We start from the raw sequence: 22111 nt of genomic DNA on the forward strand, positions 1-22111 counted from the left end.
TCCTCCGTGTCCACATCTGCAACTCGAGGCAGTGAACAGCCCACAGAAGCCCGGGGAGGGGTCCGTGGAGTGATGGCTCTTAGTGCAGGGCCAGCGCCCGGCCCCCAAGAGACTCAGCCCCTAGTTCTGGGGTTGGGGTCAGAGGGTGCGGGCTGAAACCAGATGCAGATTTTCACGTCCCCGCCACCCTCTGCCAGCTGTGAAGCCAGACAACCTGCCTCCCCTCTCCGTGCCTTGGTGCCCCGTGTGTAACGGCCCATGGCACTAGCACAGGTGTTCGGGGTCATTCGATTCTCTGACACCTCCCAGAGAGACGTGGGGGGACCCCCAGGGCACCTGATGTGGACCCACGGCCACGCACACACACTCTGCCCTCAGACTCGCAGGCGAACGCGCTCATACACGTGTGCCCACACAAACGGGCACACTCACCTACGCGTGCCTACAGAGCCAGCCCAGATGCCACGCCCACTTCCCACCGTACACGGGCTCACACGCACGGTCTCTCTGTCTCCTATGCCCGGGCCCAGGCACACCTGGAACCTGGCACAGGTGTCTGCTCTGCTTCCCTCCTGGTCCCTGGCCCCCTCTCTGGACGCCGGCTTCTAGAGAGAGTCAGCCAGGCGCCCGGCAAAGGCCCTCCTTCCTGCTGTCCCCGCCTGGGCCCCCGTGGGGTCCCCACAGGCTGAGGTCACTCCCTATCCATTCTCCACCCTTGAACCCCACGGAGTTCCATTCGCCTGTGCCCAGTGCCCTGTGGACCCCCGGGCCCAGCAGCAGCCGCCAGAGTCTACAGGGGCCCCTCCTTTCTGGGTGCCAGCCTGTCTCTCTACAGCGGGTACCCCGCCACGCGCTCCTTATGCCATCTGCAATCCTGGTTCCAGCACACACCACTGTGTGACGCTGGGCTCCCTGCACCTCAGTCTCCTCACCTGTGAAATGGGGGCGCTTGGCAGGCCCCACCTGTGTGCCAGTGGAGAGCTAAGGAGTGAAGGGCACACAGTGAGTGTAGGGGGTCCTCCTGACCCTGGCAGGATCATTGCCAGCTCTGGAGCCAGATGTGTCCTGGGTCACCCGAAGGAGGCCTCTGCTTGTCCCTCAAGGCCCCATCAAGGACACTGGGCCTAGACTCTGCCAACGGTGTGTGGGAGGAACTTTGGCCCTTACCTGGCTGAGCCTCAGTTTCCTCATCCATAAGATGGGATAGCATTGCGGCACAGGACTTGCGGGCAGGATATAAGATGTAGTTTACGTGAAGTGTCCTCGATAAAGGAAAGCAAAGATGGAGACAGCAAGGATGAGACACAAAATTTTATCCCCGAGGCCATGGCCCCCCTTAGACATGAGGTCCTTCTGGACACTTCTCAGATTCCTTGAGGCTGATGGGGAACTTTAAGCATCCTGCCCCGTCTCTGCAGGGTGACGCCCTTGGTAACCACAGCACACGGTCCATCTCTGACTCTGAGCTCCTGGGGTTTCAGTGGGCCCTCACTGTGGCCTCAGAAGAGTGGAGGAGGGCTTCCCTGGTGATGCAGTGGTTAAGAATCCGCCTGCCGATGCAGGGGACACGGGTTCCATCCCTGGTCCGGGAAGATCCCACGTGCCGTGGAGCAGCTAAGCCCGTGCGCCACAACTACAGAGCCTGCGCTCTAGAGCCTGCGAGCCACAACTACTGAGCCCGTGAGCCACAACTACTGAACCCACATGCCTGGAGCCCGTGCTCCGCAACAAGAGAAGCCACTGCAGTGAGAAGTCAGCGCACCGCAACGAAGAGTAGCCCCCGCTTGCCGCGACTAGAAGAAGCCCGTGTGCAGCAATGAAGACCCAACGCAGCCAAAGATAAATAAATAAAAATTTTTAAAAAAAAGCAGAGTGGAGGAAACCCACCCGCAACACCAAGCACCCTGGTTGCAGCTCCCCCCGGCCCCAGCCCCACCTGCTCACACACCAGGGGTCCTCTGTGATTCCCTGCTCCCCAGAGGAGCCACAGCCATAGGGTCCGAGGCCCTGGGCCCCTGCTGCTGGCCATGGCCTGGCTCTGAGCGTCCTGCGGCACAGTGTGGGACCTGCCATTGGTGAGGATTCCACTCCCACAGCGTCCCCCGCTCCCGGGCCCTACAGCCCTCTTGGGGCGAGGGGGGGCAGGAGAATGAAGAAACTGAGCTCTGGGAGGTGAGACTCACAGAGGAAGTCATGGGGCCCTGCCTTAGCTCACGTGGGCTCTTGGCTACCGCGTGAGAGTGACTGGGTCTCCGTGCCTCAGTTTCTTCCCCTGGGAAATGGGGCAGGGTTGTAGCATGGGCAAGGGCACAGCCAGACCTTGCTGCTGCTTGTGTTACTGCGACCAGGGCTGAGGGAGGCCGCCTGGCATGGGTGGTGTTTGAGCCAAGTGGTGAGGAGGGACTGGTCCCTATTAACAGACAGGATAGGGAAAAGCATTCCAGCAGAAGGAACAGCATGTGCAAAAATGTTGAGGCCTGGAGCCAGGGTGGGTGGGGGCGGGGCAGGGTGCAGGGGGCTGCAGGAGGCTCCCCACCTGCACCATGAGGGTGCCCTGAGCGGTGGCCCGTGGTCAGCCACACTCCCAATCACACACGCTGTTCCTTCTGCCATGGTACCACCCGGCCCTGCCCACACTCTCCACTGCGTCCAAACTAAACAAGGATGCCGCCTTGCTCTCAAAGACTTTCCTCTCCACCATCAAATGCAAGAGCAGGAGCCATGCCATGCTTGGACCAGCTCCAAATCCACAGAGAGGAGGCTGGCTGGGGAGGCTTCCCTGTGGGAGCGACTCCACAGCTGGGACTGGGGGCAAGGAAGAGCCTGGGGGCCAAAGAGGGACAGAGGGTGAGAGTGTTTTAGGTTGGGCTCAGCCTAACCTAAAGGTCCAGCCCTGCTCTGCCCTCCCCTGCTCCTCTCTGAGCCCGACCACCACTAACCGAACTGGTCAGGTCCCTGCAGTTTCTCTGAGTATTAGACAGACTGCCCGAGCTCAGCAGAGTGGAGACCGCTGTCCAGAGTGGGGTTTCCAGCGACCCGCTCCCCACAAAGCACCTTGGGGCACCTACTGCGGGCTTTCCTGTTCCTCAACCCTCATCACAGCCCATTTTACAGATGGGCACAGTGAGGGGAGAAAATGCCTGCCTGGGTCGTGGCTGGGAGGAAAACAGCATCCCGGCCCCGGGGTCGGGTGGCCAGGAGGGAAGGTGCCAGGCTGCTCCGCAGGCAGGGAGAGACCCACACTGTCTGTGGGAACCATCACCTGCGGCCTGGAGGAGAAACATCGACACCCCCTGGGCACCCACGGCCAATTAGTTGAAGAGGAGGAGGGGGAGGCTGATTCAAGGGCCCAGACTTTGAAATATGACTGTGACAACCGCCCTGGTGAACTTGATTCACCCACAGGCTGGGAGCCACCTTCTCCGGAGCCTCCCTGCCTCCAAGTAATGCAGCTGCCCCTCTGCTTGCACCCCGCTGTGGTCCCGGGCCACTTCCTAACCACCTGGGCCTCCCTCCTCTGGGAAACGGGGGTGTTATGGGTTGAATTGTGCCCCCCAGATTCATATGTCCAAGTCCTAACCCCCAGGACCTCAGGGTGGGACCTAGTTTGGAGGTGGACCTTTACAGAGGCCATCAAGTTAAAGTGAGGTAGGGTGACCCTAATCCGATCTGACCGGTGTCCTTCTAAGAAGGGAGAATTTGCACAGAGCTACACAGGGAGAACGCGGGGTTGACCACCGTCTACAAGCCTAGGAGGAGGGCCTGGAACAGAATCTCCCTCACGGCCTCAGAAGGAGCCTTGATCTCAGACTTCCGCCTCCAGAGTCCTGAGACAATAAAAGTCAGCCGTTTCAGCGGCCCCGCCCCCTCGGGGGCACGGGTTAGGCAGCCCAGCAAACTATTGATAATACAGGCAGGTAGTTGAGATCATTTACCTCAATGTCTGGCAGATGTGGGCCTCCAAAAGGTGTGGGCGACCTCCATTAACATTAAAAAGCCCATCACACCCTTGACAAAACAAAAACAATGTCAAGACCTGTATTCAGCCCTGGGGGAAAGCAGAGCTCAGGGTTTACCTCCGAGCTACTGCGGGGGAGGGTGGCTGGGAAGCAAGGGTGGGATCTGCTCCACCACCCGGGAGCCCAGCACCGGACGCAGGAAGTTTGTGAAATTCCTGGCTGCATTTGGGAGGGTGGCTGCCTCGGTGATCTCCCCATTTAACACCTCCAACCAAAGGTTCCCAAGCACCTACCGTGTGCCGGTCCCGTGCGGGCGCCTCAGCACACTCTCTGAGCTGTGCCACGGCCCTGTGAAGTGGGACCTGTTCGTGGGCTCCCATTTTACAGGTGAGCAAACTGAGCCTCAGAGGTGTGTCATTCAGCCCGACCCTGCCTGACCCTGACACCGCGTACCCTGCTTCAAGCCCAAGCCATCAGGGGCTGCTGGAGGGGACAAGTGAGGTGGTCAGGGGAGCGTCCAGGAAGGGCTGACACTACAGACAAAGGGGGAAGGGCACTCCCAGGAGAGGGAACGGCTCCTGCGGCCCCGAGGTGGGTGGGCCTGTGGCACAGTGGGGCAGATGGAAGGGGGGGTTAGCAGCTAGAAATGACACTGAGTCTTAAGAAAAGTCCACACGGGGCGTGAAGAACTTTCTCTGAGTCCTTTTCAGTTGGAGACTGATTTAGATTTGGAAAGTTCCCTCTGTTGGTGGTGTGGACAGTGGTCTCCGAGAGAAATCCAATGCCAGACACATAAGCAACTTTAAAAAAGGAAAAGGAAATCTTATAAAAAGGAAAAGGAAATCATACAATTTTTTTAATAATATATTTTATTTGACCTAATATAATAAAAATGACTGAGATAGTTTACATTATTTTTCTCACACTCGGTCTTCGAAATCCCAGTTACAGCACGTCCCAGTTCAGACTAGCTGCTCTTCAAGTGCTCAGCAACCACCTGAGGCTGGTGGCCACCGTCTTGGACAGCGCAGGTGTAGGCGAGGGGCTGTGGGGAGCGGGGTGGAGACAGGGAGGCCAATGGGAGGCCACCGTCCGGGGGAAAGTTCCCACCTTCCGGGGGAAAGGATTCCACCCTCAGACACCAGCCTAGGCAGGGCACACAAGGAGGGACTTGTAACGACTGGTCCAAGATTGCACAGAAGGCAGCACCAGGTCTGGACTCTGTCGAGTGTCCAGCGGGCAGGTCACAGAGTAGCACAATTTGGTTTCAGCCCAGACAGCTGGTGTCCCCAGCGGGCCAGGTCACCCTCCACTCCAGACTAATGTGAGGCTTCCTGTCGCAGCTGGAGGGTGACCCGAGGCCTGACCCTGGCGGCCCTGGCGGATGAGCCCGGAAGGAAGGCCTCCTCCTTGATGCACTCCGAAGTGGGGAGTGCTGGGCTGGCGGGGGCTTCCCTGGGGACTCCCTCGGGAAGCACTTCACACGCTGGTGGGCACTAGGCCAGGGCAGCCCCCAGCAGCTGCAGGAGGCAAGGGCCTCGGGTGCAGGGAGGGAGGGCCAGCACCAGCTCCTGGGGCTCCTGAGGAACTGCCTCAGCACCCGGGTCTGGGGGTACACCAGGGTTAACCCCACATGACAGCTGGGGCTCTCAGGGAACATGCAAGCGGGCCAGCTGCCCCAGGACTCGGGGCACCAGAGAACGGGGTCAGGAGCGCATCCTCGCTGTGGGGCCGGGATGAGGCCCTTCACCTCTCTGGCCTCTGCTTGCTCCTCTGAGAAATGGGGGCATTGGGACACCTCTCTCACGGGCCAGGGTGAGAATTCAATGAGCTCATGTGTGAGCATGTGGGTCCCCACAAGAGAGCTATCTGTGGCCACATCATGGAAGTTTCAGGCCCCTCCTCACTTCTGGTGTGAGGCCTCCTCTCACCTGAGCTGAACTGTGCTCCCAGGACCTAAGCCCTACCCTGCTCTGGGAGTTCACTCCCTCACGCTTTGTCCATCCTCCTTCAGAATAAGTACTCGGGGTACTCCAAAGATCCCACAATGCCTAGCCTTGGGGTGCCTCCCTCTCTCCTTCCTTTCCCCTTCCTCCACACCCCCCCAAACATATATTGAGCACCTACTACGTCCCAGATGCTATGCCAGGCACTGGGGATTTCCCTGGGAACAAAATAGACAAAGCCCTGCCCTCCTGAAGCTGACAGCCTGGAGGCAGACACTAGTCATTTAAATAAAGAGTAGGCGCAAAATTGTGACTGTCTTTAGTCCTTTGGAGATATGCCTGGCTGGCAGCAGGGGGGCAAAGAGCAGAGGGATGGAACAGGGAAGTGACTATTGAGAGCTAAAAGAAGCGTGAAGTAGGTGGGATCGGGAGGTATGGGGGAAGAGCAGCGAGTGCAAAGGTCCTGTGGCCACATCTCCACTGCCTGGTGTGGGGAGGAGCTGAAGGCAAGGGCAGGGCAGAGCGGGCAGGCCTCCTAGGGTAGGCTGGAGCCGTGGAAGGACTGAGCAGGGTTGGTGTGTTCTGATCTAAAAGATCAGCCTGGCTCCTGGGACAGTGCTTGGAGGGAGCAAGGGTGGGGCCGAGTTGGACACGACAGCAGGGGCATAAAAGGTGAGAAGAGGGTAGCTGCGGCACGCAGGAACCTCCGCCCGGGAGCCCCGCCCACAGGCGGTGCACCCTCTGCGCATGCCCAACCCCGGAGCCCGGGCGGCAGGTGGCCCGCCCTCTGCGCATGCCCAGCCCAGGAGCCCCCTTCTACCGGCGGCGTGCCCACTGCGCATGCCCAGCCAAGGGAGCCTTGGCTCGCCGCAGTTGCTAAGGCCGCTGAATCCCTGGGACCCCGCGGTCCGGCCTTTGCCCCGTTCTGGGGTGGATCGAGAGGCAGCCCACTGTGGCCGTACTCCTGAGCACCCTCTCCAGTATCCGCTCACTCAGGAATAAAGGCGGCATTGGCCTCTCTGCCTTACTCTTTCATCTGCTCACTGAGGGTTAAGTTGGGGCAGCTGGGGGCGCATCATCTGCTCTCCGCACAGGTGGGTGGTGGTGGGGAGGAGCCGAAGTCTAGGTCCAGACCTGGGCGGCACGTGGGCTGGAGGGAAAGCGTGGTGGCGGGATGGGGGTTACTCTCCAGGACTTTGTCTCCCTCCTGAAGTTCCAGAGTTCATTCTACAGGTTGGGACTGACCCCTGATGCATCCTTCAGGCCCTGCCTCCCCACACCCCCCCGTTCTCACCCCTCCCTCCCCCTGGGATTTTTGCTTCCAGCCTCAAATATATCAGGCTCTATTTCATCTCCATTCCCCTGTCGTGAGCTGTCTGTTGCCAGGCTGGCCCTTTGGGGAAAAGTGGAGGAGAATGGATCTGCCACCCAATGGGGAGCTGTTGTTTGATGGGGGACAGGGTTTGGCTGCAGCTGGGCTGTGGGCATGGGTAGATAGGGCTGGACGTTTAGGGGAGGGGAGGAGCCCCATAGGCCTGTCCTCCTGTGCCTATGAGGCCAGGGGCACCCGCTTCAGCCTCCTTTTCCCCAGCTGCCTGCCTGGTGGGGACTGCGGAGCCAGACCAGCTTAGCCTGCAAGGTGCGGGTCCTGGTGTTACCAGTCCGTGTGCACAACACACAGTGAGGCCAAGCAAACCCAAGCACTGGAGTTTGGAGCAGAGGAAGGTTTGTCGCAGAGTCCAGCAGGGAGAACTGGCGGCTCGGGCTCAAAACCCCGAACTCCCCGATGGTTTTCGGGGAGAAGTTTTTACAGATAGGATTTGGAGTGAGGGCTGCAGGGTGAGTGGCCTTCTTCTGATTGGTTGGCGGTGCTCCAGGAATGTTGATCTCTGCCTGAAGTTACCTTCCTCTACCTGGGTAGGTGGGGCCTTAGTTCCTGACGCAGAACTCAAAGGTATTGATATGTATATTCCCTGAGGAGGAGCCGGGACCCTGCCCCGGGGCTGCACTATTGTTTCCTGACTGCTCCCCCCGGCATCCTCTCCCTTCCCTGCTTAGTAACTCTTTGAATCTGCCCTTTGGAACTCAGGGAAGGTCAAGGAGGCTGAATGAAGCCTATTTCCTACAAACAAGAAATGGGGGGGGACACAGAAAGGCTTCTGTGTCCAGCAGGGCCCAACAGGTTCCTGCTCAGTTTCACTGGGGCCTGTGGCCAAGGACCCGGGTGGGCAGATGGGCGTGAGGATGAAGCCAGGGCGCTGGGACAGGATGAGCCGCAAGGGGGGCTCTGAGCCGGCACCTATTTCTGTTCACAGTATCAGGACTTTGAAGGACGAGGGGGTCGCTGGGCTGTGACGGTGCTCAGAGCCAAAGTTCTGGGGGGATGGCAGGGTGTCACGCCGCGCTGGGAGATAGGCCATGCTGAGCAGAAATGGGAACTCATTCTCTTGAGTGGAGGGTAGCACTTGATCCGATAAGATCCATCCTGAGCGCCCCGTAATCCCCTGAGCTATGGCTTTCTGGTGACTGAGCGGACGGTGAGGGGCCTCGACGTGGGCCTTGGGCCTTTACAGGCCTTCCCTTCCCCCGACTACTGTCACAGCCTTGAAACGCCACCCTTGGGGTCACATCCCTCTGATTCTATAACGTTCCTGGATTTTTCAGTGTTAAGCAAACACTAATGAGACGCTGCCAGCAGCTGACACTTATTAAAGGTGTCCCGTGTAGCAGGCTTTGTTGGTTTGTTTGTTTTTTTGCATTATCTCTTATTTATACAGGAAATAAATCCTCTTAACAGCCCATTTACAGACAAGGAAACAGCGGCTCAGAGAGGTTAGGGAGCTTGCCCAAGGTCATCCTGCTGGGGGGTGGCAGAAGCAGGATGGAACCCTGCCTGTGTGCTGATGGGTCTGGGAGCACCCTGATTCATCTTTAGAACCTCCACCCTAACCCTGATGGGAGCAGCAGACCCCTGAAAACAGGCTGAATGAAGCTGATTAACTAGGCAGCTGAGATGGCAGGGAAAGGAGTTGGCTCTTGGGGTGGGGATGGGGTCCCACAGTCCTGGATTCAAACTCTGCCATGAAAGAGCTGTGTGCCCTTGGGCAAGTTACTTCACCTCTCTGAGTCGCAGTGTCCTCCTCTATCAAGTAGGTTACTAAGCTATGATTTAAAAATATGTTGTGAGGATTCAGTGTAATGTGGGGTGGAGATCAGAAGGAGGTGCCTCAGGCAGGACCACCCCCCAGTCCCCCGCCACCCCGGCTGACCCCAGCCAGCTGAGGAAGGGCCTGCGTCTCTGCTGCAGGGGGGCCCATTCTCTCATTCTGCAGGGAGCAACTTGAGCCCAGAGAGGGCACAGGCTCACCCTGCATGGCACAGCAGAGGAAGCCTAGAGAGATGGGGAAAAGCGGTTCACCACTATGGCTGCAGCGGATCAAGGCAATCCTTTCGACTGGGGGCTCCAGCCTCACACCACACTCAAATCTCCCTAGACTCGGTCCTGTTGGATATCACGGTGATATCGCTAGGGTGTTGGTGGTCTTCTGTGATCCTTCTGTTTTTTAAATGCAGGGCAATGCTTAGCCCAAGAGTAGGTACTCTCAGGCCAAACATCCCACCCTGTGCTTGGCGGGATTTCCGCAGGCCCCTGTGTGCTAGTGCCTGTTTACTCTGTGACCTAGGAAACAGCCCCCTCCCCCTCCTGGTGAGGCTGCCTGGGAAGAGCAGAGGTGAGAAGGCTGGCAGATAAAGAGCACGCTCTGGTCTGTGAGCCTGGGGAGGTCTGTAATTAACATTTCAGCAACCCTGATAGCATCGATTCCTGCTTCCTATCTCCGGGACTCTCCCTCTCCCGGTTAATCCACTGTTCTGTTTGTAAGTGATGTCCTGACCTTAGCCACACCTTGATTAGGAGGGAGACACCTCTCCCTGCCCTCTCCTTTCCCTGTCCCACCTCTGGTGCTGCTGAATGTTCAGGAGCTTTTCGTTCGAAAGGTGATCATACAAAACGTTTGCTAAAAATAACCGAGTCAAACATTCCTAGACGTCCTGTGCTATTGTAGATCTTAAATACTTATTAAAAATGAGAGCATACCCCAAGTAGATTTTCATAGAATATGAATTTTTTTATTTTAATCCAGTTTTCAGTCTGCAAAATGTGCTGAAAGACCCAGGTCCCCAGGCCCTGGTCCGGGTGGCCTGGGCAGCAATCCTTTTCTCCCACGTCCATCTCGGGGTGGGCTCTGCGCTCAGCCTAAGCTGGGTTCCAATCCCCGAGCCGCACCTTCGAAGCCGACCAGCTGAGGGAGGGCTCCTGCTGGTGGTGGCCAAGCCCCTGGCGTCCCACCCCTCCCCCAGCCCTCTGAACCCTGAGTGCCAGCTCCACTTTCGCCCAGTTTATGGAGGGGGAAATGGAGGCCCACCGTGGTCCCCGCCAAGACCCAGAGCCGTGTCGGAGCAGCAGGCTGGTCACCCCCGGTGTCCCCACACTCCCTCTCGTCCTGCCACCCCTCAGAACAGAGTAGCCCTGCCACCACTGAGCACGCCTCTGTGCCGGGCCGCTCTGGGCTCTCAGCTAGGACGGCTCACCCTTCTAGCTCAGGAAGGGCTGCAGCCGGGCCCAGCTGCCCGGCCCCTAGGGGAGGGGGCCGAAGGCGTCCAGGGGCCGTCCAGAGCTCTGCTCTCTCTTGAGTTCTTTGTGTGGTCTCAGTCTTCCGGACCACAGGGTCTCTGAGGTCCCCGTGGCTTGGGGGGGCGGTCTCCTGGAACATGGGGTCCCTGAGGTCCCGGAAGGCTGAGCTGAAGCTTTCCTCGCCAGGGGGACTGGAACGCGGGTGGGAGCGCCAGGAAGCCGCCTCCAGCTTAGCAGCCGGTCCCAGCTCCCTACAGGTCAGGGCCAGGAGGGAACTTGGCCCCCGGTCTGGAGCTAGATCACCAAGACCCTGAACTCTAATAGGAAGGACGCCAAGGTGGCCCTGGTGCGGATGGCTCGTGGCACCGTCCCCACCGGGGGAAGGGCTGCTCCCAGGCGGGCCGGAGGTGGGTGGCCACGGGCAGGGGCCTCGGTGTTCTCATCCGTGAGTCAGTGGCGATGGGAACATTTATTTACACGAGTGGCCGGCGCAGCCGAGGTCTTGGAAGACAGGAGTTCATTGCCAAGGCTGGGCAGAGGGTGCTGGGGGGAGGGCAGGGGCAGCGCCTGGGATGTCCCTTCTCGGGCACCTGGTCGCCGTCCCCAGGGTCTGCTGGGCAGCAGACCTTGTGGCCAGCGCTGGGACGAGGGGGCACTGCCCCGAGGACCCGCCCACCCGGGGCACCAGTCTGCTGGAGGAGGCGAGGGAAGGAGTGTGCCTGGAGATGATGGGTCCTGGGCCGGGGTGCGGGGCCCCTGCAGGGGCCCTGAGGGGAGCGGTCCTGGCTGGGAGGGGCAGGAGGGGCAAGGCAAGGGATTCTCCCCTGGAGCCTCTGGAGGGAACCAGCCCTGCTGGCACCTGGATCGCAGGACTCCTGACCTCCGGAACTGTGACAGGTTAAATGTGAGTTGTTTTAAGCCACTAGATGTGTGGTGCAGCAGCCCTAGGAGACTAAGACTGGCTTTCTAGGCCCAGAGGCCCGAGGCCCTGCCCAGCTGCCATCATGGAGCAGGGCTGGGTCAGGCCAATCCCCGAACCCCCAGTGGCGGTCACCAGGAGCCCTTGGCAGTCCCCCGCCCGCAGGCCCATGGAAAGGGGTGGGCTAGGGCTCGGACTGGTGCAGGGCTGTGATCCCCTCAGGCCACAGGCAGGCCCTTCTGGAGGTACCCCCCGCCCCCTGTGTGGTGTTGGGGTCCCTATGGGAATGGCAGGGGTGGCGGGTGACACGGAAGTGGGTGGAGTCTCCTGGCCACTCTCTGGGGTACATTGGGGTCTCCCTGGAGACTCTGGAGCGGGTGGTGAGGGCTGCCCTTCCCGTGCTGACTCGCCTCAGCCGGCCTTGTCTGAGCACCAGGCTGGCTGCAGGCAGTGCTAGGCGGGCCACAAACCGTACAGATGGTGCTTCTGGTTAATCCTGTCCGCGGTCTTGTGGGGTGTTGTTACCCCTGTTTTTCAGATAAGGGTTTTTTAATAGTTTTCTTTCTTTGTTTTTTATTGACGTGAAATTCACGTAACATAAAATCACCACAGTGAAGCGTACAGTTTGGTGGCCTTTGGTACATTCACAGTGTTGTGCAACCACCCCCTCTATCGAGGTCCAGAATAAATATACTTTTCATTAATTAATTTATTTTTGTCCGTGTTGGGTCTTAGTTGCTGCGTGCGGGCTTTCTCTAATTGCGGCGAGAGGGGGCTACTCTTCGTTGCGGTGCGCGTGCTTCTCATTGCGGTGGCTTCTCTTGTTGCAGAGCACGGGCTCTAGGCGTGCGGGCTTCAGTAGTTGTGGCTCGCGGGCTCTAGAGCGCAGGCTCAGTAGTTGTGGCGCACGGGCTTAGTTGCTCCGCGGCATGTGGGATCTTCCTGGACCAGGGCTTGAACCCATGTCCCCTGCACTGGCAGGCGGATTCTTAACCACTGCGCCACCAGAGAAGTCCTAGGTCCAGAATATTTCCATTAGCGCAAAAGGAGAACCTGGATCCATTAAGCAGTCACTCTCCATTCCCTGCCCCCACCCCCTGGCAACCACTAATCTCCTTTCTTTTTTTTTTTTAAAGATTTTATTTTTTATTTATTTACTTATTTATTTTGGCCGTGCTGGGTCTTAGTTGCGGCATGCATGCAGGATCTAGTTCCCAGACCAGGGATCGAACCTGGGCCCCTGCATTGGGAGCGTGGAGTCTTACCCACTGGACCACCAGGGAAGTCCCTAATCTCCTTTCTGTCTCCGTGGATTTTCCTGTCTGGACATTTCCTATAAATGGAATCATGCACTATGATTTTTGTGTGTGTGTCTGGCCTCTTTCATGTAGCGTAATGTTTTCACGTTTCATCCGTGTTGCGGCGTGTGTCAGTGCTTCCTTCTTTTTGATGGTTGAATAATATTCCACTGCGTGGCTGTTTAACTGAGCTGAAGTCGCGGTTTGAACTCTTTGCGGAGTCCTGGCTGTGCTCTCTCCCATAGGCTTCACCACCCCAGGCCTGCCCTCCCCTAGCGACTGGGGGCTTCTGCCCCCTCCAGGGTGAGTGTCAGGCTGGGCTGGGGAGGGGTTGGGTGGGGAGTGTGAGGTCCCTCCAGACTGAGATTGAGCACAGCAGATATTCTGCAGATAACCTTCCGGCCTGAGGTTCCAGAATTGGCAAATCCTACAGTTCCAGGGTGTCAGAGCTCTTGGATCTGAAGATTCTTAAACACTCAGCTTCCGAGGTTCCAGGAGCTGAAGAGTTCTGAGCAGATACCTGTCCCCACCCACAGCCCCACAGCAGATATCACTAATCGAGCTAGCTGGGCCTTAGGGTCCCTGCAAGGGCCTGGGCTGGGGACCTCCACCCAACTGGGGTGAGGCCTGTTGGCCCCTGCTTCCAGCAAACTGTTCATCTCCAGCTGACCATTCCCTCCCTCCTGGCCTCCCACCCCCTTCTCATGCCCCCAGGCTCCTCCCTGCCCCCTCCTACCCTGGGGGACCCTGGTCTTTCCTGCCCCCCTCCATCCTGTGCCTGAGACAGGGCCTGTGACAGCCGGGGTGGACCCCGAGCGAGGGTCCTGCAGGCTCTCCTGTGGGGAGAGGTGGTGGGGACAGGGGGCTTTCCAGAGGCTGGGGGAGGCTGCCCAGGGTGCCCAGGCTCCTTGGCCAGCGGCAGAGAACCTGGCTGGAGGGCAGGGGAAGACCCCAGGAGATGACGTGGCACCCTGTGCTCCCTCCTTGCCCACCTGTCCTCCAGGTGTCAGCCCCAGGGTCTGTCCTTTGGGTGGGGGATGGGCTCCTGGGGGGGGGCTCCTGGGGCGGGGGGGTGATGAGGTCACACATGGTGTTGGTAATTTCTCTCGTCTCCTCCTTCTGACATCTTGTGGACATCAGTTCCACGGCATCTGTTAAAGGGCGGCTTGGAATTGGAGCTGTGTGCTGGGGGCTCTCAAGCTGGGCTCTTGGCGCCCTGGGCCCCTGCGCATTGGGGGGTCTGTGCTGCCCTCGTGGGAAGACATTCCATTTCTGTTCCTCCTTGTGCCTCTGGCCCTGTCCTCCTGCCGCAGCCTGGGAGTGGGGCTCCTTTGTGGGAAAGGGCGAGCTCTGGCCTGGAAATAGCCAAGTGTGCACAGAAATAACCCTGGCCTCAAAAAAGAACATGGAAAATTAAATAGGGAATATTAGCATTCGCCTGGCCCTTTCCATGGCCATTATCTCATGGGGAGACAGCATTTTTATCCTCATTTTATAGACGAGGGAACTGAGGCTGGGGAGGGAAGTGACCTGCCTGAGGGCCTTCTGCCGGGCAGCTGGCCTCTGACCCCGTGCTTTCCATGACGTAGCTGCACCCCACCCCCCCGCCCGGGGGCTCTGCCACCCCGGGAGATGTCCTAGCCTGCTTCTCTGAAGGCCAGATTTGTATGCATCCCCCAAAACTCAGCAAAATGCCCCTTTCTCTGGAAAGCCCCCCCAGCCCCCTGGCTGGCAGTGGAGCCCTCCGTGGTCTCCACCAGGACCTCGCCACCCTGCAGCAGACGGTGGGCTCCGCAAGGCAGGGACCGTGGCTGTGTCCTTCACGCTGCGCCAGGCAGCACGTGGCAGGTGCTCGGTAAGTGCTCGCTGAGTGGCTCATCGATGGACTGTTCCTATTAACGTGTGGGTAGAGGTCAGCTGAACCCCTCATCCCCTCCCCTGCATTTTCATCACAACAACCTGAGAAGTTCAAATTAGCATGAGCATAGCCACTTTACCGATGAGGCTCAGAGAGGTCAACTCACCTACCCAAAGGTCACACAGCGACTAAGGACAGGATCTGGGATTTGATCCCGGCCCCACAAGCACGGATCTTTCTGGAGAGCCCAGCGTGTGCCTGGCACTGGGCTCAGGTGGGCCTCTGACTGCCCCGCCTGTCAACTCCCTTCCCTTCCTGCACCCTGTGGCCCACTGTCCCTTGGGATGGCTCTCATGTGTGGCATCTGAACGCCCTTCCTCACAGCCAGCACCCCCTCTGTGGGGTCTGTCTTGTCTCTCGAGGGCCTCTCCCAGGCGTGGGGGGGACATGCTGCTCCAAGAGCATTTCAGGGACCCTGTGAGGTGCCGCCTGCAGCCGCCGGGGGGACCAGGAAAGGTGGATTGTCACAGGAAGACAAGTGCTCGGTGCACCGACCAGAAGTCCACGTTTCAGGGGCCTCCGGGAACACCCGCGAACCACAAACCTCTCTCTCTCAGCTCCCTCAGCCTGGCCCCCCATTTCTTGTCTCCTTGGCAAGCACCGAGGCCTGAGGCTCCCCCTGTGAGAGGCTGGGGTGGGCAGAGGCCACAGACAGGGGACACGGGAGCAGCCAGAAGGTTCCAGAGCCATGTTAGTGAAGGAAGATGGATGCAGGGAGGATGTCAAGGTCCTGGTGTACAGAATTAAGGTTCAGGGTCCTAGGGTTGTGTCCATCTCTCCAGCCCAGCAAACACCTGATATTTGGGGGAGTGCAAGGGGCTCCGGGAAGGGGACACAGGCTGAGGGGGTGGGTAGATGGGAGGATGGGAGGGAATATCTGGAAAGGGAAGCACGTCTGAGGGAGGGGTGGTTGGCCCTTGTTCCGGGAGGCCCGCCGGGGGTCTTGGGCCCCAGGGCCTTCGACTTGAGCTTCCTGGGGCTCCCGGTGGGGCTCCTCGGGAGAGGCTGGTCCCACTTGACGTCTCCAGGAATCCAGGCCCTGCGCCAGCCCCGGGACCAGACTGCCCTCCTCAGTGAGCCGGACTGGGGGCTGCAGCCCGCCCCGACGAGCACCGCTGCGTGGAAGTTTGGTGGGCAGGTGAGGCATGGGCGGCGCCACACCTCAGCCGTCAGGCCAGTGCCTACTGGTCACTCCCCTCTGTGTCCAGTACAGGACCTGTCCCTTCTGCCTAAGCAGAGGGTCCAGGGACCACCAAGCGACTCATGCCCAGGGCAGTCTCTCCCTGGCTTCCACCTGTCCATCTGTCTGTCTCCTGCCTCCTTCCACAGCCTGGAGCTGGTGCCAGCGCTGCGGTTGGAAATGCAGAGCACCGCTTGTCCGGACATCCCAGCCCTTGGGCGCATTTCTCTCTCCTGCCACACAGCAGTCTCAGCTGCCAGGCTGTGTAACTCAGGGCAGCTGTCCGACCCTCTCTGGGCTCATGAGATGGTGAAATGAGGTTCTTCACCTGGGGCCCCAGTATGGCCTTGGGGGGCTCTCAGCTCCCCCTAGATCACGCGCCAGAAGAGGAGGCACATCTCAGGGGAGCCCCAGCTGCCCACAGAGCCCACCGTCCCCGCGTGTCATGGAGTCAGTCGTCGGCCTCATTCCACAGCCCACAGGGAGGGGCTGGCTCCTCCCCCTCTGCGATCACCTCGCCTAGCCGCCCCTCTGGCGGGTGGGGAGACAGACCTGGAGTGAGGGGCTGCCTGGAAGGTGGCCGAGTTGAAGGGGTCAGGGGCTTCCTGACTCAGTGTCACTCTTCTCTCCAGGAGGGGAAGGAAGCTGCAGCTCCTCTGAGCAGCCTTCCAGGATTGCCAGCTCTGGGGCCACCCCCCGAGGGTCAGGTGGCAGAGGTGATCAGGAGGGTCCCTGCCCTCCTTGGTCCTGGCTGGCGGCAGACACCTCGGGCGCCTGTCCTGGGCCAGCAGCGCCACCTGGTGGCCGCAGCCCCCCCGGACGCCTCCATCCAACCGGTGGTGCCCCGGGATCAGCCAGGGGGGCTGGGCCAGCCGGGGAGGCGCCGGCCCAAGATCACTGGCAGCTCCGAGAGAGAACGCAGGCATCCTGCCCGCCTGAGACCAGAATGTGCCCCCCCACACGCCATGGGTGCAGGCATCAGGGGGAAGCTCAAAGACAGGGCTTCACCCAGAGGGATGAGTGAGGATGGAGGCGTCTCAGTCACTGTGACCAGTGTGTGCGTGTGCGCCCGGGAGGGGAGGGCAGGCGTCCTGTTGGGAGGGAGACCCTCAGGTCATACCTGGCACAGGAAGGTAAAGGACGCTGTTGAAGGAATGAAGGAAAATGAATGAACGTGCTGGGACCTTCCTCGGGGAAGCCCTTTTGCCCTCATTAGCTCATTTTAATCATTACTTATTGACAGCTGAGCACCGTGGGAAGACACACACACACACACACACACACACACACATATGTATTACATACACACATACACGCACAATGCACGCACACACATACACAAAACGTATGCAGACAACACACATGCACACAGAACACAATGCACATACAAATGTACACACAACACATGCATACACACATGTGCACAACACACAACAAACGCATATACAACATACATGTACACACATGCACACAACACACGCACATATACAACACACAAATATGCACATGTATATGTGCATGTGCCTGCATACATACAGTGCACTCACACACGTGCACACAACACATGCAATGCATGTATGTATAATATACACATGTGCACACACATTCAAATATATGCATACACTTCAATACACAATCACATACATGCATGCATACAACAAATACACACACGTCCCAGTACATGCACACATACGCACACATACGCACACACACAACTGTTTACTCCTCACGATTGCACCTGAAGGCAGAGGGTGTAATTATCCTCCACGACACAGAGGAAGGAAACGGAGTCTCGGGGACAGCGTGTGAGTTGCTCAAGGCTGGAGAAGCTGGTGTGGCCAAGGGGCCTGGCATGGGCCAGACGCCCTGTTACCCTGCCCTGGGCTGGACTGTGGCACCCACTCCACGAGCCTCTGGCAGTTGGGGTCCCAGGAGCTGCCTCCCGTGGCTTTGCTCTGGAGAGGAAGGGTGGAGTAGAGTTCAGCGTCCTGGATGTCACCCCTGTGGAGTAGAACTTGACCTTCAGTCCCCGGCAGGACACTCGGAGGGGTACCCATGGGGCTGGGTGGGGCAAGAAGACCCTCAGAGGTCCCAGGACTTCTCCATGAAGCAGTTCCCCAGGCCACTGGTACAGCCTGGACCCCTGGGGTACACACCTCATCTCTAGTACTTCCATCTGAGACCCCCATCAGGAGTCCCCACTCTGCCAGGGGTGCCCCGGGAAGGCCTCCCTGTGGTGTGACTGGGGACCCCATGCCTTGTGAGGACACCTCCCTGCCCAGGACTGGGGCCCGAGAAGCCGAGGGGCTGCAGGGCAGGGGGAACAGAGCCCCAGGCTGGTTCATAAACACACACAGAGCGCCCCACATTGCAGTCGTTGCTGAGCTGGGTACTGAGGGTCTAACACCACAGGGAGCCATTCTGAGCTCCGGATTACGGATGAGGAAACTGGAGCCCAGAGAGGGGCAGGGGTGTGGCGGGGGTCTCATGGGGATTTGGAGGGACTCCTAGGCTGCGCCTCTAGCCGGATGGGGGCTGTCTCAGTTTGGGGGGCACCTGCGGTCTTGGCAGCAGACTCCTACTTACAGGTGGCAGAGCCAATGCTCGGAAGGGTCCCAGAGTCAGCAGATCAGCAGATGAGCTGGTCTGGGACCGTTGTGCATGGTCCCAGTGCGTGGGCTTGTGTCCACGCACCCACTGGACCTCAGTTTCTTCATCTGTAAAATGGGGGTGAAACACCCTGGCCCTGCCATCCCGTTGGGCACTGGATGCTTGAAAAGCTCCTAGCACCACAGCCTCAGGAGAGGCCCAGCCCGAGGGGTCTGGAACCCAGGTGGATAAGGTGAGGACCAGGAGGGAAGAGCCGTGAATGTCTCCTCCTCCGTGAAGTCCTCCCGGATGCCCCTACGTGGCTGGTCCCACATGGTGTGGTGGGGTCTCTGATCTCCCACCTGCCCAGCTGTGCCCCCAGGCTGCAGACTCCCCAGGGCCTGCAGAGAAGATGCTTCAGTGCAAAGCACAGAGCGTCAACATCATCTGAAGAACCAGGACAATGGGGGTGGGTAGGTGGGTGGGTGGGGAGTCCCTGAGGGATCAGCGAGGGGCCACCAGGCATCCAGTCCGGAGGGCACAGCTAAGCCATGTGGTCTGTCCTGCAGTGGGGTAGGTGCTGGCCCCGGGACAGCTGGGCAGAGAGGGAGGGACCCGCAAGGAGGACAGTCAGGGCTGCTCCTGGGCAGACTGGCCGGGCAGTGGACCTGCTGAGACCAAGACACAGAAGAGAACAGGACACCCCCGGTGCAGTTGTCGGGAAGCTCTGTGCCTTCCTCCCGCCAGTGGAGGCCCCGAGGGGCAGGTGGTCAAGTGCAAACGGCGGGGCTAGGGTGGTGGGTAAGCCAGGGAGACAGCAGGGGCCCAGGCCCGGTAGCAGGGGAAGGCGGGGGCCATTTCCCCAGTCCCCCCACCGTGCCCCCTTCCTGCACCTGGGGGCGCCCTTCTGTTTGCTGACACTCAGCTGACTGGTCCCTGACCTCCCTGGCCCACAGCTGTCCTGGCTGCTGTCCAGGGGTCAGGGGTTGAGGGTGGCCTTGGCCCTGGGGTCAGGCAGGTCCGGGTGGGGCATTCCAGCTCCTTTTTTAAGGTGGCATGGGGTAGCCTTGGATTGGTCCCATTGCATCGCTCAGCCTCAGTTTTCTCCTCTGTGAATTGGGAACAGAGACCCCTCGGGCATGGGGTCGGCCCCAGTGTGTGGGAGGATGCGAGGGGTGACTGGTCCTATGGGGGTCTTCACCTCATTCAAGGGTCCCCCTCACACCTGCCTCCTGAGCTCCCCTGTCCGGGGCTGGGGGAGGGCTGCGTCCGGGGGTGGGGGCACTGAGAGCCTCCCGAGGGGCTGAAGAATGGGAGGCGGTGAGGGCAGAGGGAGGAGTGTGAAGAGGCAGGGTGTGGGCAAAAGTGTGGGGTGTAAACCAGGACGTGAGGGTGGGACAGCCATCTCACAGGGCCGCCACCTCTGCTCAGGCATCAGAGGCCTCCAGGAAGCCGGGGCGGGCGCCCAGGGACATTTCCTGCTATTAATGGAGCTTAATCTAAACAGGCCCTAATATTTACCTCCAGGCGCCTCCGGCCTCCGAGGGTGCCGTACAGCGAGAGTGACGAGCCCCACCCGGGCAATGCCCTTCTTACCCCGTGCTTCCCAGGCCGTGTGTGAGGCAGGAACTGGGGCCTGGGGGCTCAGGTTTGAGGCCCCTGCCGGATGCCCAGAGCCTCAGTTTCCCTGTCTGGGCGATGGGGTGACAGCCCAGGCTCACGGGGAAGTTCAGAAGGTGGACAGCTCAGCAGCTCTTGCCTTGTAAGCCCGCGCTGTAGCGGAGCCGTAGCCCCTCCCTCCAGATCATACCTGGGGGTGATCTGACTGGATGCTGCGGGCAGTCTGGCTGCCCTGCCCACGTCTATGTTCTCTCCCTGGGCAGGCGGAGTTGGGACCAGGCTGGGGCGACGACCCGTCACTCTGCTGGTCTGTGCCCCTAACCAGCTACTGTGCCCACCCACGGCCCACACCTTACCACCTGCATCCCCTCCAACCCTCGCCCTTCAGAAGCCCCTGTGCCTGCCCCCAGCAGTGATGGCAAAACCATGACCCCACCACTACAGACTTTCCCGTGGAGCCCACTGTCCCCAACCACAGGATGGTGAGCGAAGTTGGGGGGACGAGGGGGCCCCCACCTGGCTCAGTGTCCCACGGCAACCCCTGCCCACCAGCCAGGGCGCTGAGTCAAGGGCAGGAAGGGAATAAACAGTTTTAATTCAGGACGAGGATTCCTCGTTAAGGAGAATGTTTACATCAGATATAAATACACAAGCCACCTCACGTCACTTGGGCTTTTCAAAAATCTGGGAAGGGAGGCCATGTGGAGGGGACTGCAGAAACTTTGTACTCTGGCCCCTGTGGGAAAAAGGACAGTCCCAGTCTGGCCTCTGGAGGCTCCTGGGCCCATGTCCCCATGGAGGGAGTGGGGAGGAGCCAGCCGTCAGGAGGAGGAAGCAAGTGTCTGAGGAAGTTGTGGGGTCACGTGCGGTGAATCTCTTGCCCTCAGCCCCCTGTCCACCGGCTGCAAGGCTACAGAGAGGAGGGAGAGGAGTAGAGAGTGGGGAAAACTGAGGTCCACTTAGCGAGGGCTCTGCAAGGGGGCCATCAGACAGCTCTGGGGGGTGACGGAAGGCTCCCTTGGGACCTGGCACCCTTTATCCCCACGGCTCTTCCAGTCCCTGAGGAACCCAGGCTGGATGTGGGATTTCACATGTGGGATGAGGGGAGGGGGCTTGGCCACCCTGGATCTGGATCCCAGCTCTGCGCTGGGCTCTTACTTCCATGAATGGTGGGGACTAACGAGACACTGGGTGTGAAGCAGGGCCAGACAGACCTGGGACCCAGCAGGCGCCCAGTCAATGTGTGCCGAGACCCACGCTGGCCCACCTTAGAGACCGGCCTCCTCCTTGAGGGAGGGATTGTTCCAGAAGCACTGCAACCCCTCCACCCCCAAGCACAGCCGTCAGCTCAAGTCAGCCACTCACTCTTTAGTATAAATTAGAGTGAGAACCTGGGATAGAATCAGGGCTGCTGACCCTGGAGGAAAGCCCACAGGTGGTGCTGGGCTGGGACAAACACCTCACACTAACTTTCCCTCCTCTGCTGTGTGACTGCCCAGGTGCCGGCTTGCAGGCCGGGGAGAGACAAAGCTCTGGCAGAGCCTCCCCGCCTGAAAACCCACCATAAGTGCCACTCCCTGGGGTCAGCATTGCTGTCGCCGTGGGCTTCTTGGCACAGACAACCCACTCCCGCACGCTCCTTTCCCGAGAGCCAGGCTCCTCCTCTGTTCCATGGAGCTCTGGGCCCCTCTCTGAGCTGGGAGGTGGGGGGAGGCTGCATACTGTGCCCGGCACCCAGTCAAGGCCAAGGATGGTGGTCCTGATGCTGACAACCACGCCCCTGGCTTCTTGAGCACCCGGGCCCAGGAGGCAACCCTGGGTCCAGCTCCCCCACCACGTCACTGAGCAGGGCTTGGCCTCCCCCGGGCTCCAGCATCTCCCACCTTGGCCACCCCACAAGGTCCTAGGGCCAAAGGAGCCACCCCCACTGGGCTCCAGCAGACAGTACTGGCCTTGCAGTACCTGGGTACTCTACGACCCTGGCAAGCTCCTTTCCCTCTTTGAGCCTCAGTTTCCTCGTCTGTAATATGGGGATATAAATGGCCTTTC

Source organism: Aethalodelphis obliquidens, unplaced genomic scaffold, assembly GCF_003676395.1.
Source record: "Aethalodelphis obliquidens isolate GAN/ISIS:26980383/991018 unplaced genomic scaffold, ASM367639v1 scaffold41, whole genome shotgun sequence".
Lineage (NCBI taxonomy): Eukaryota > Metazoa > Chordata > Mammalia > Artiodactyla > Delphinidae > Aethalodelphis > Aethalodelphis obliquidens.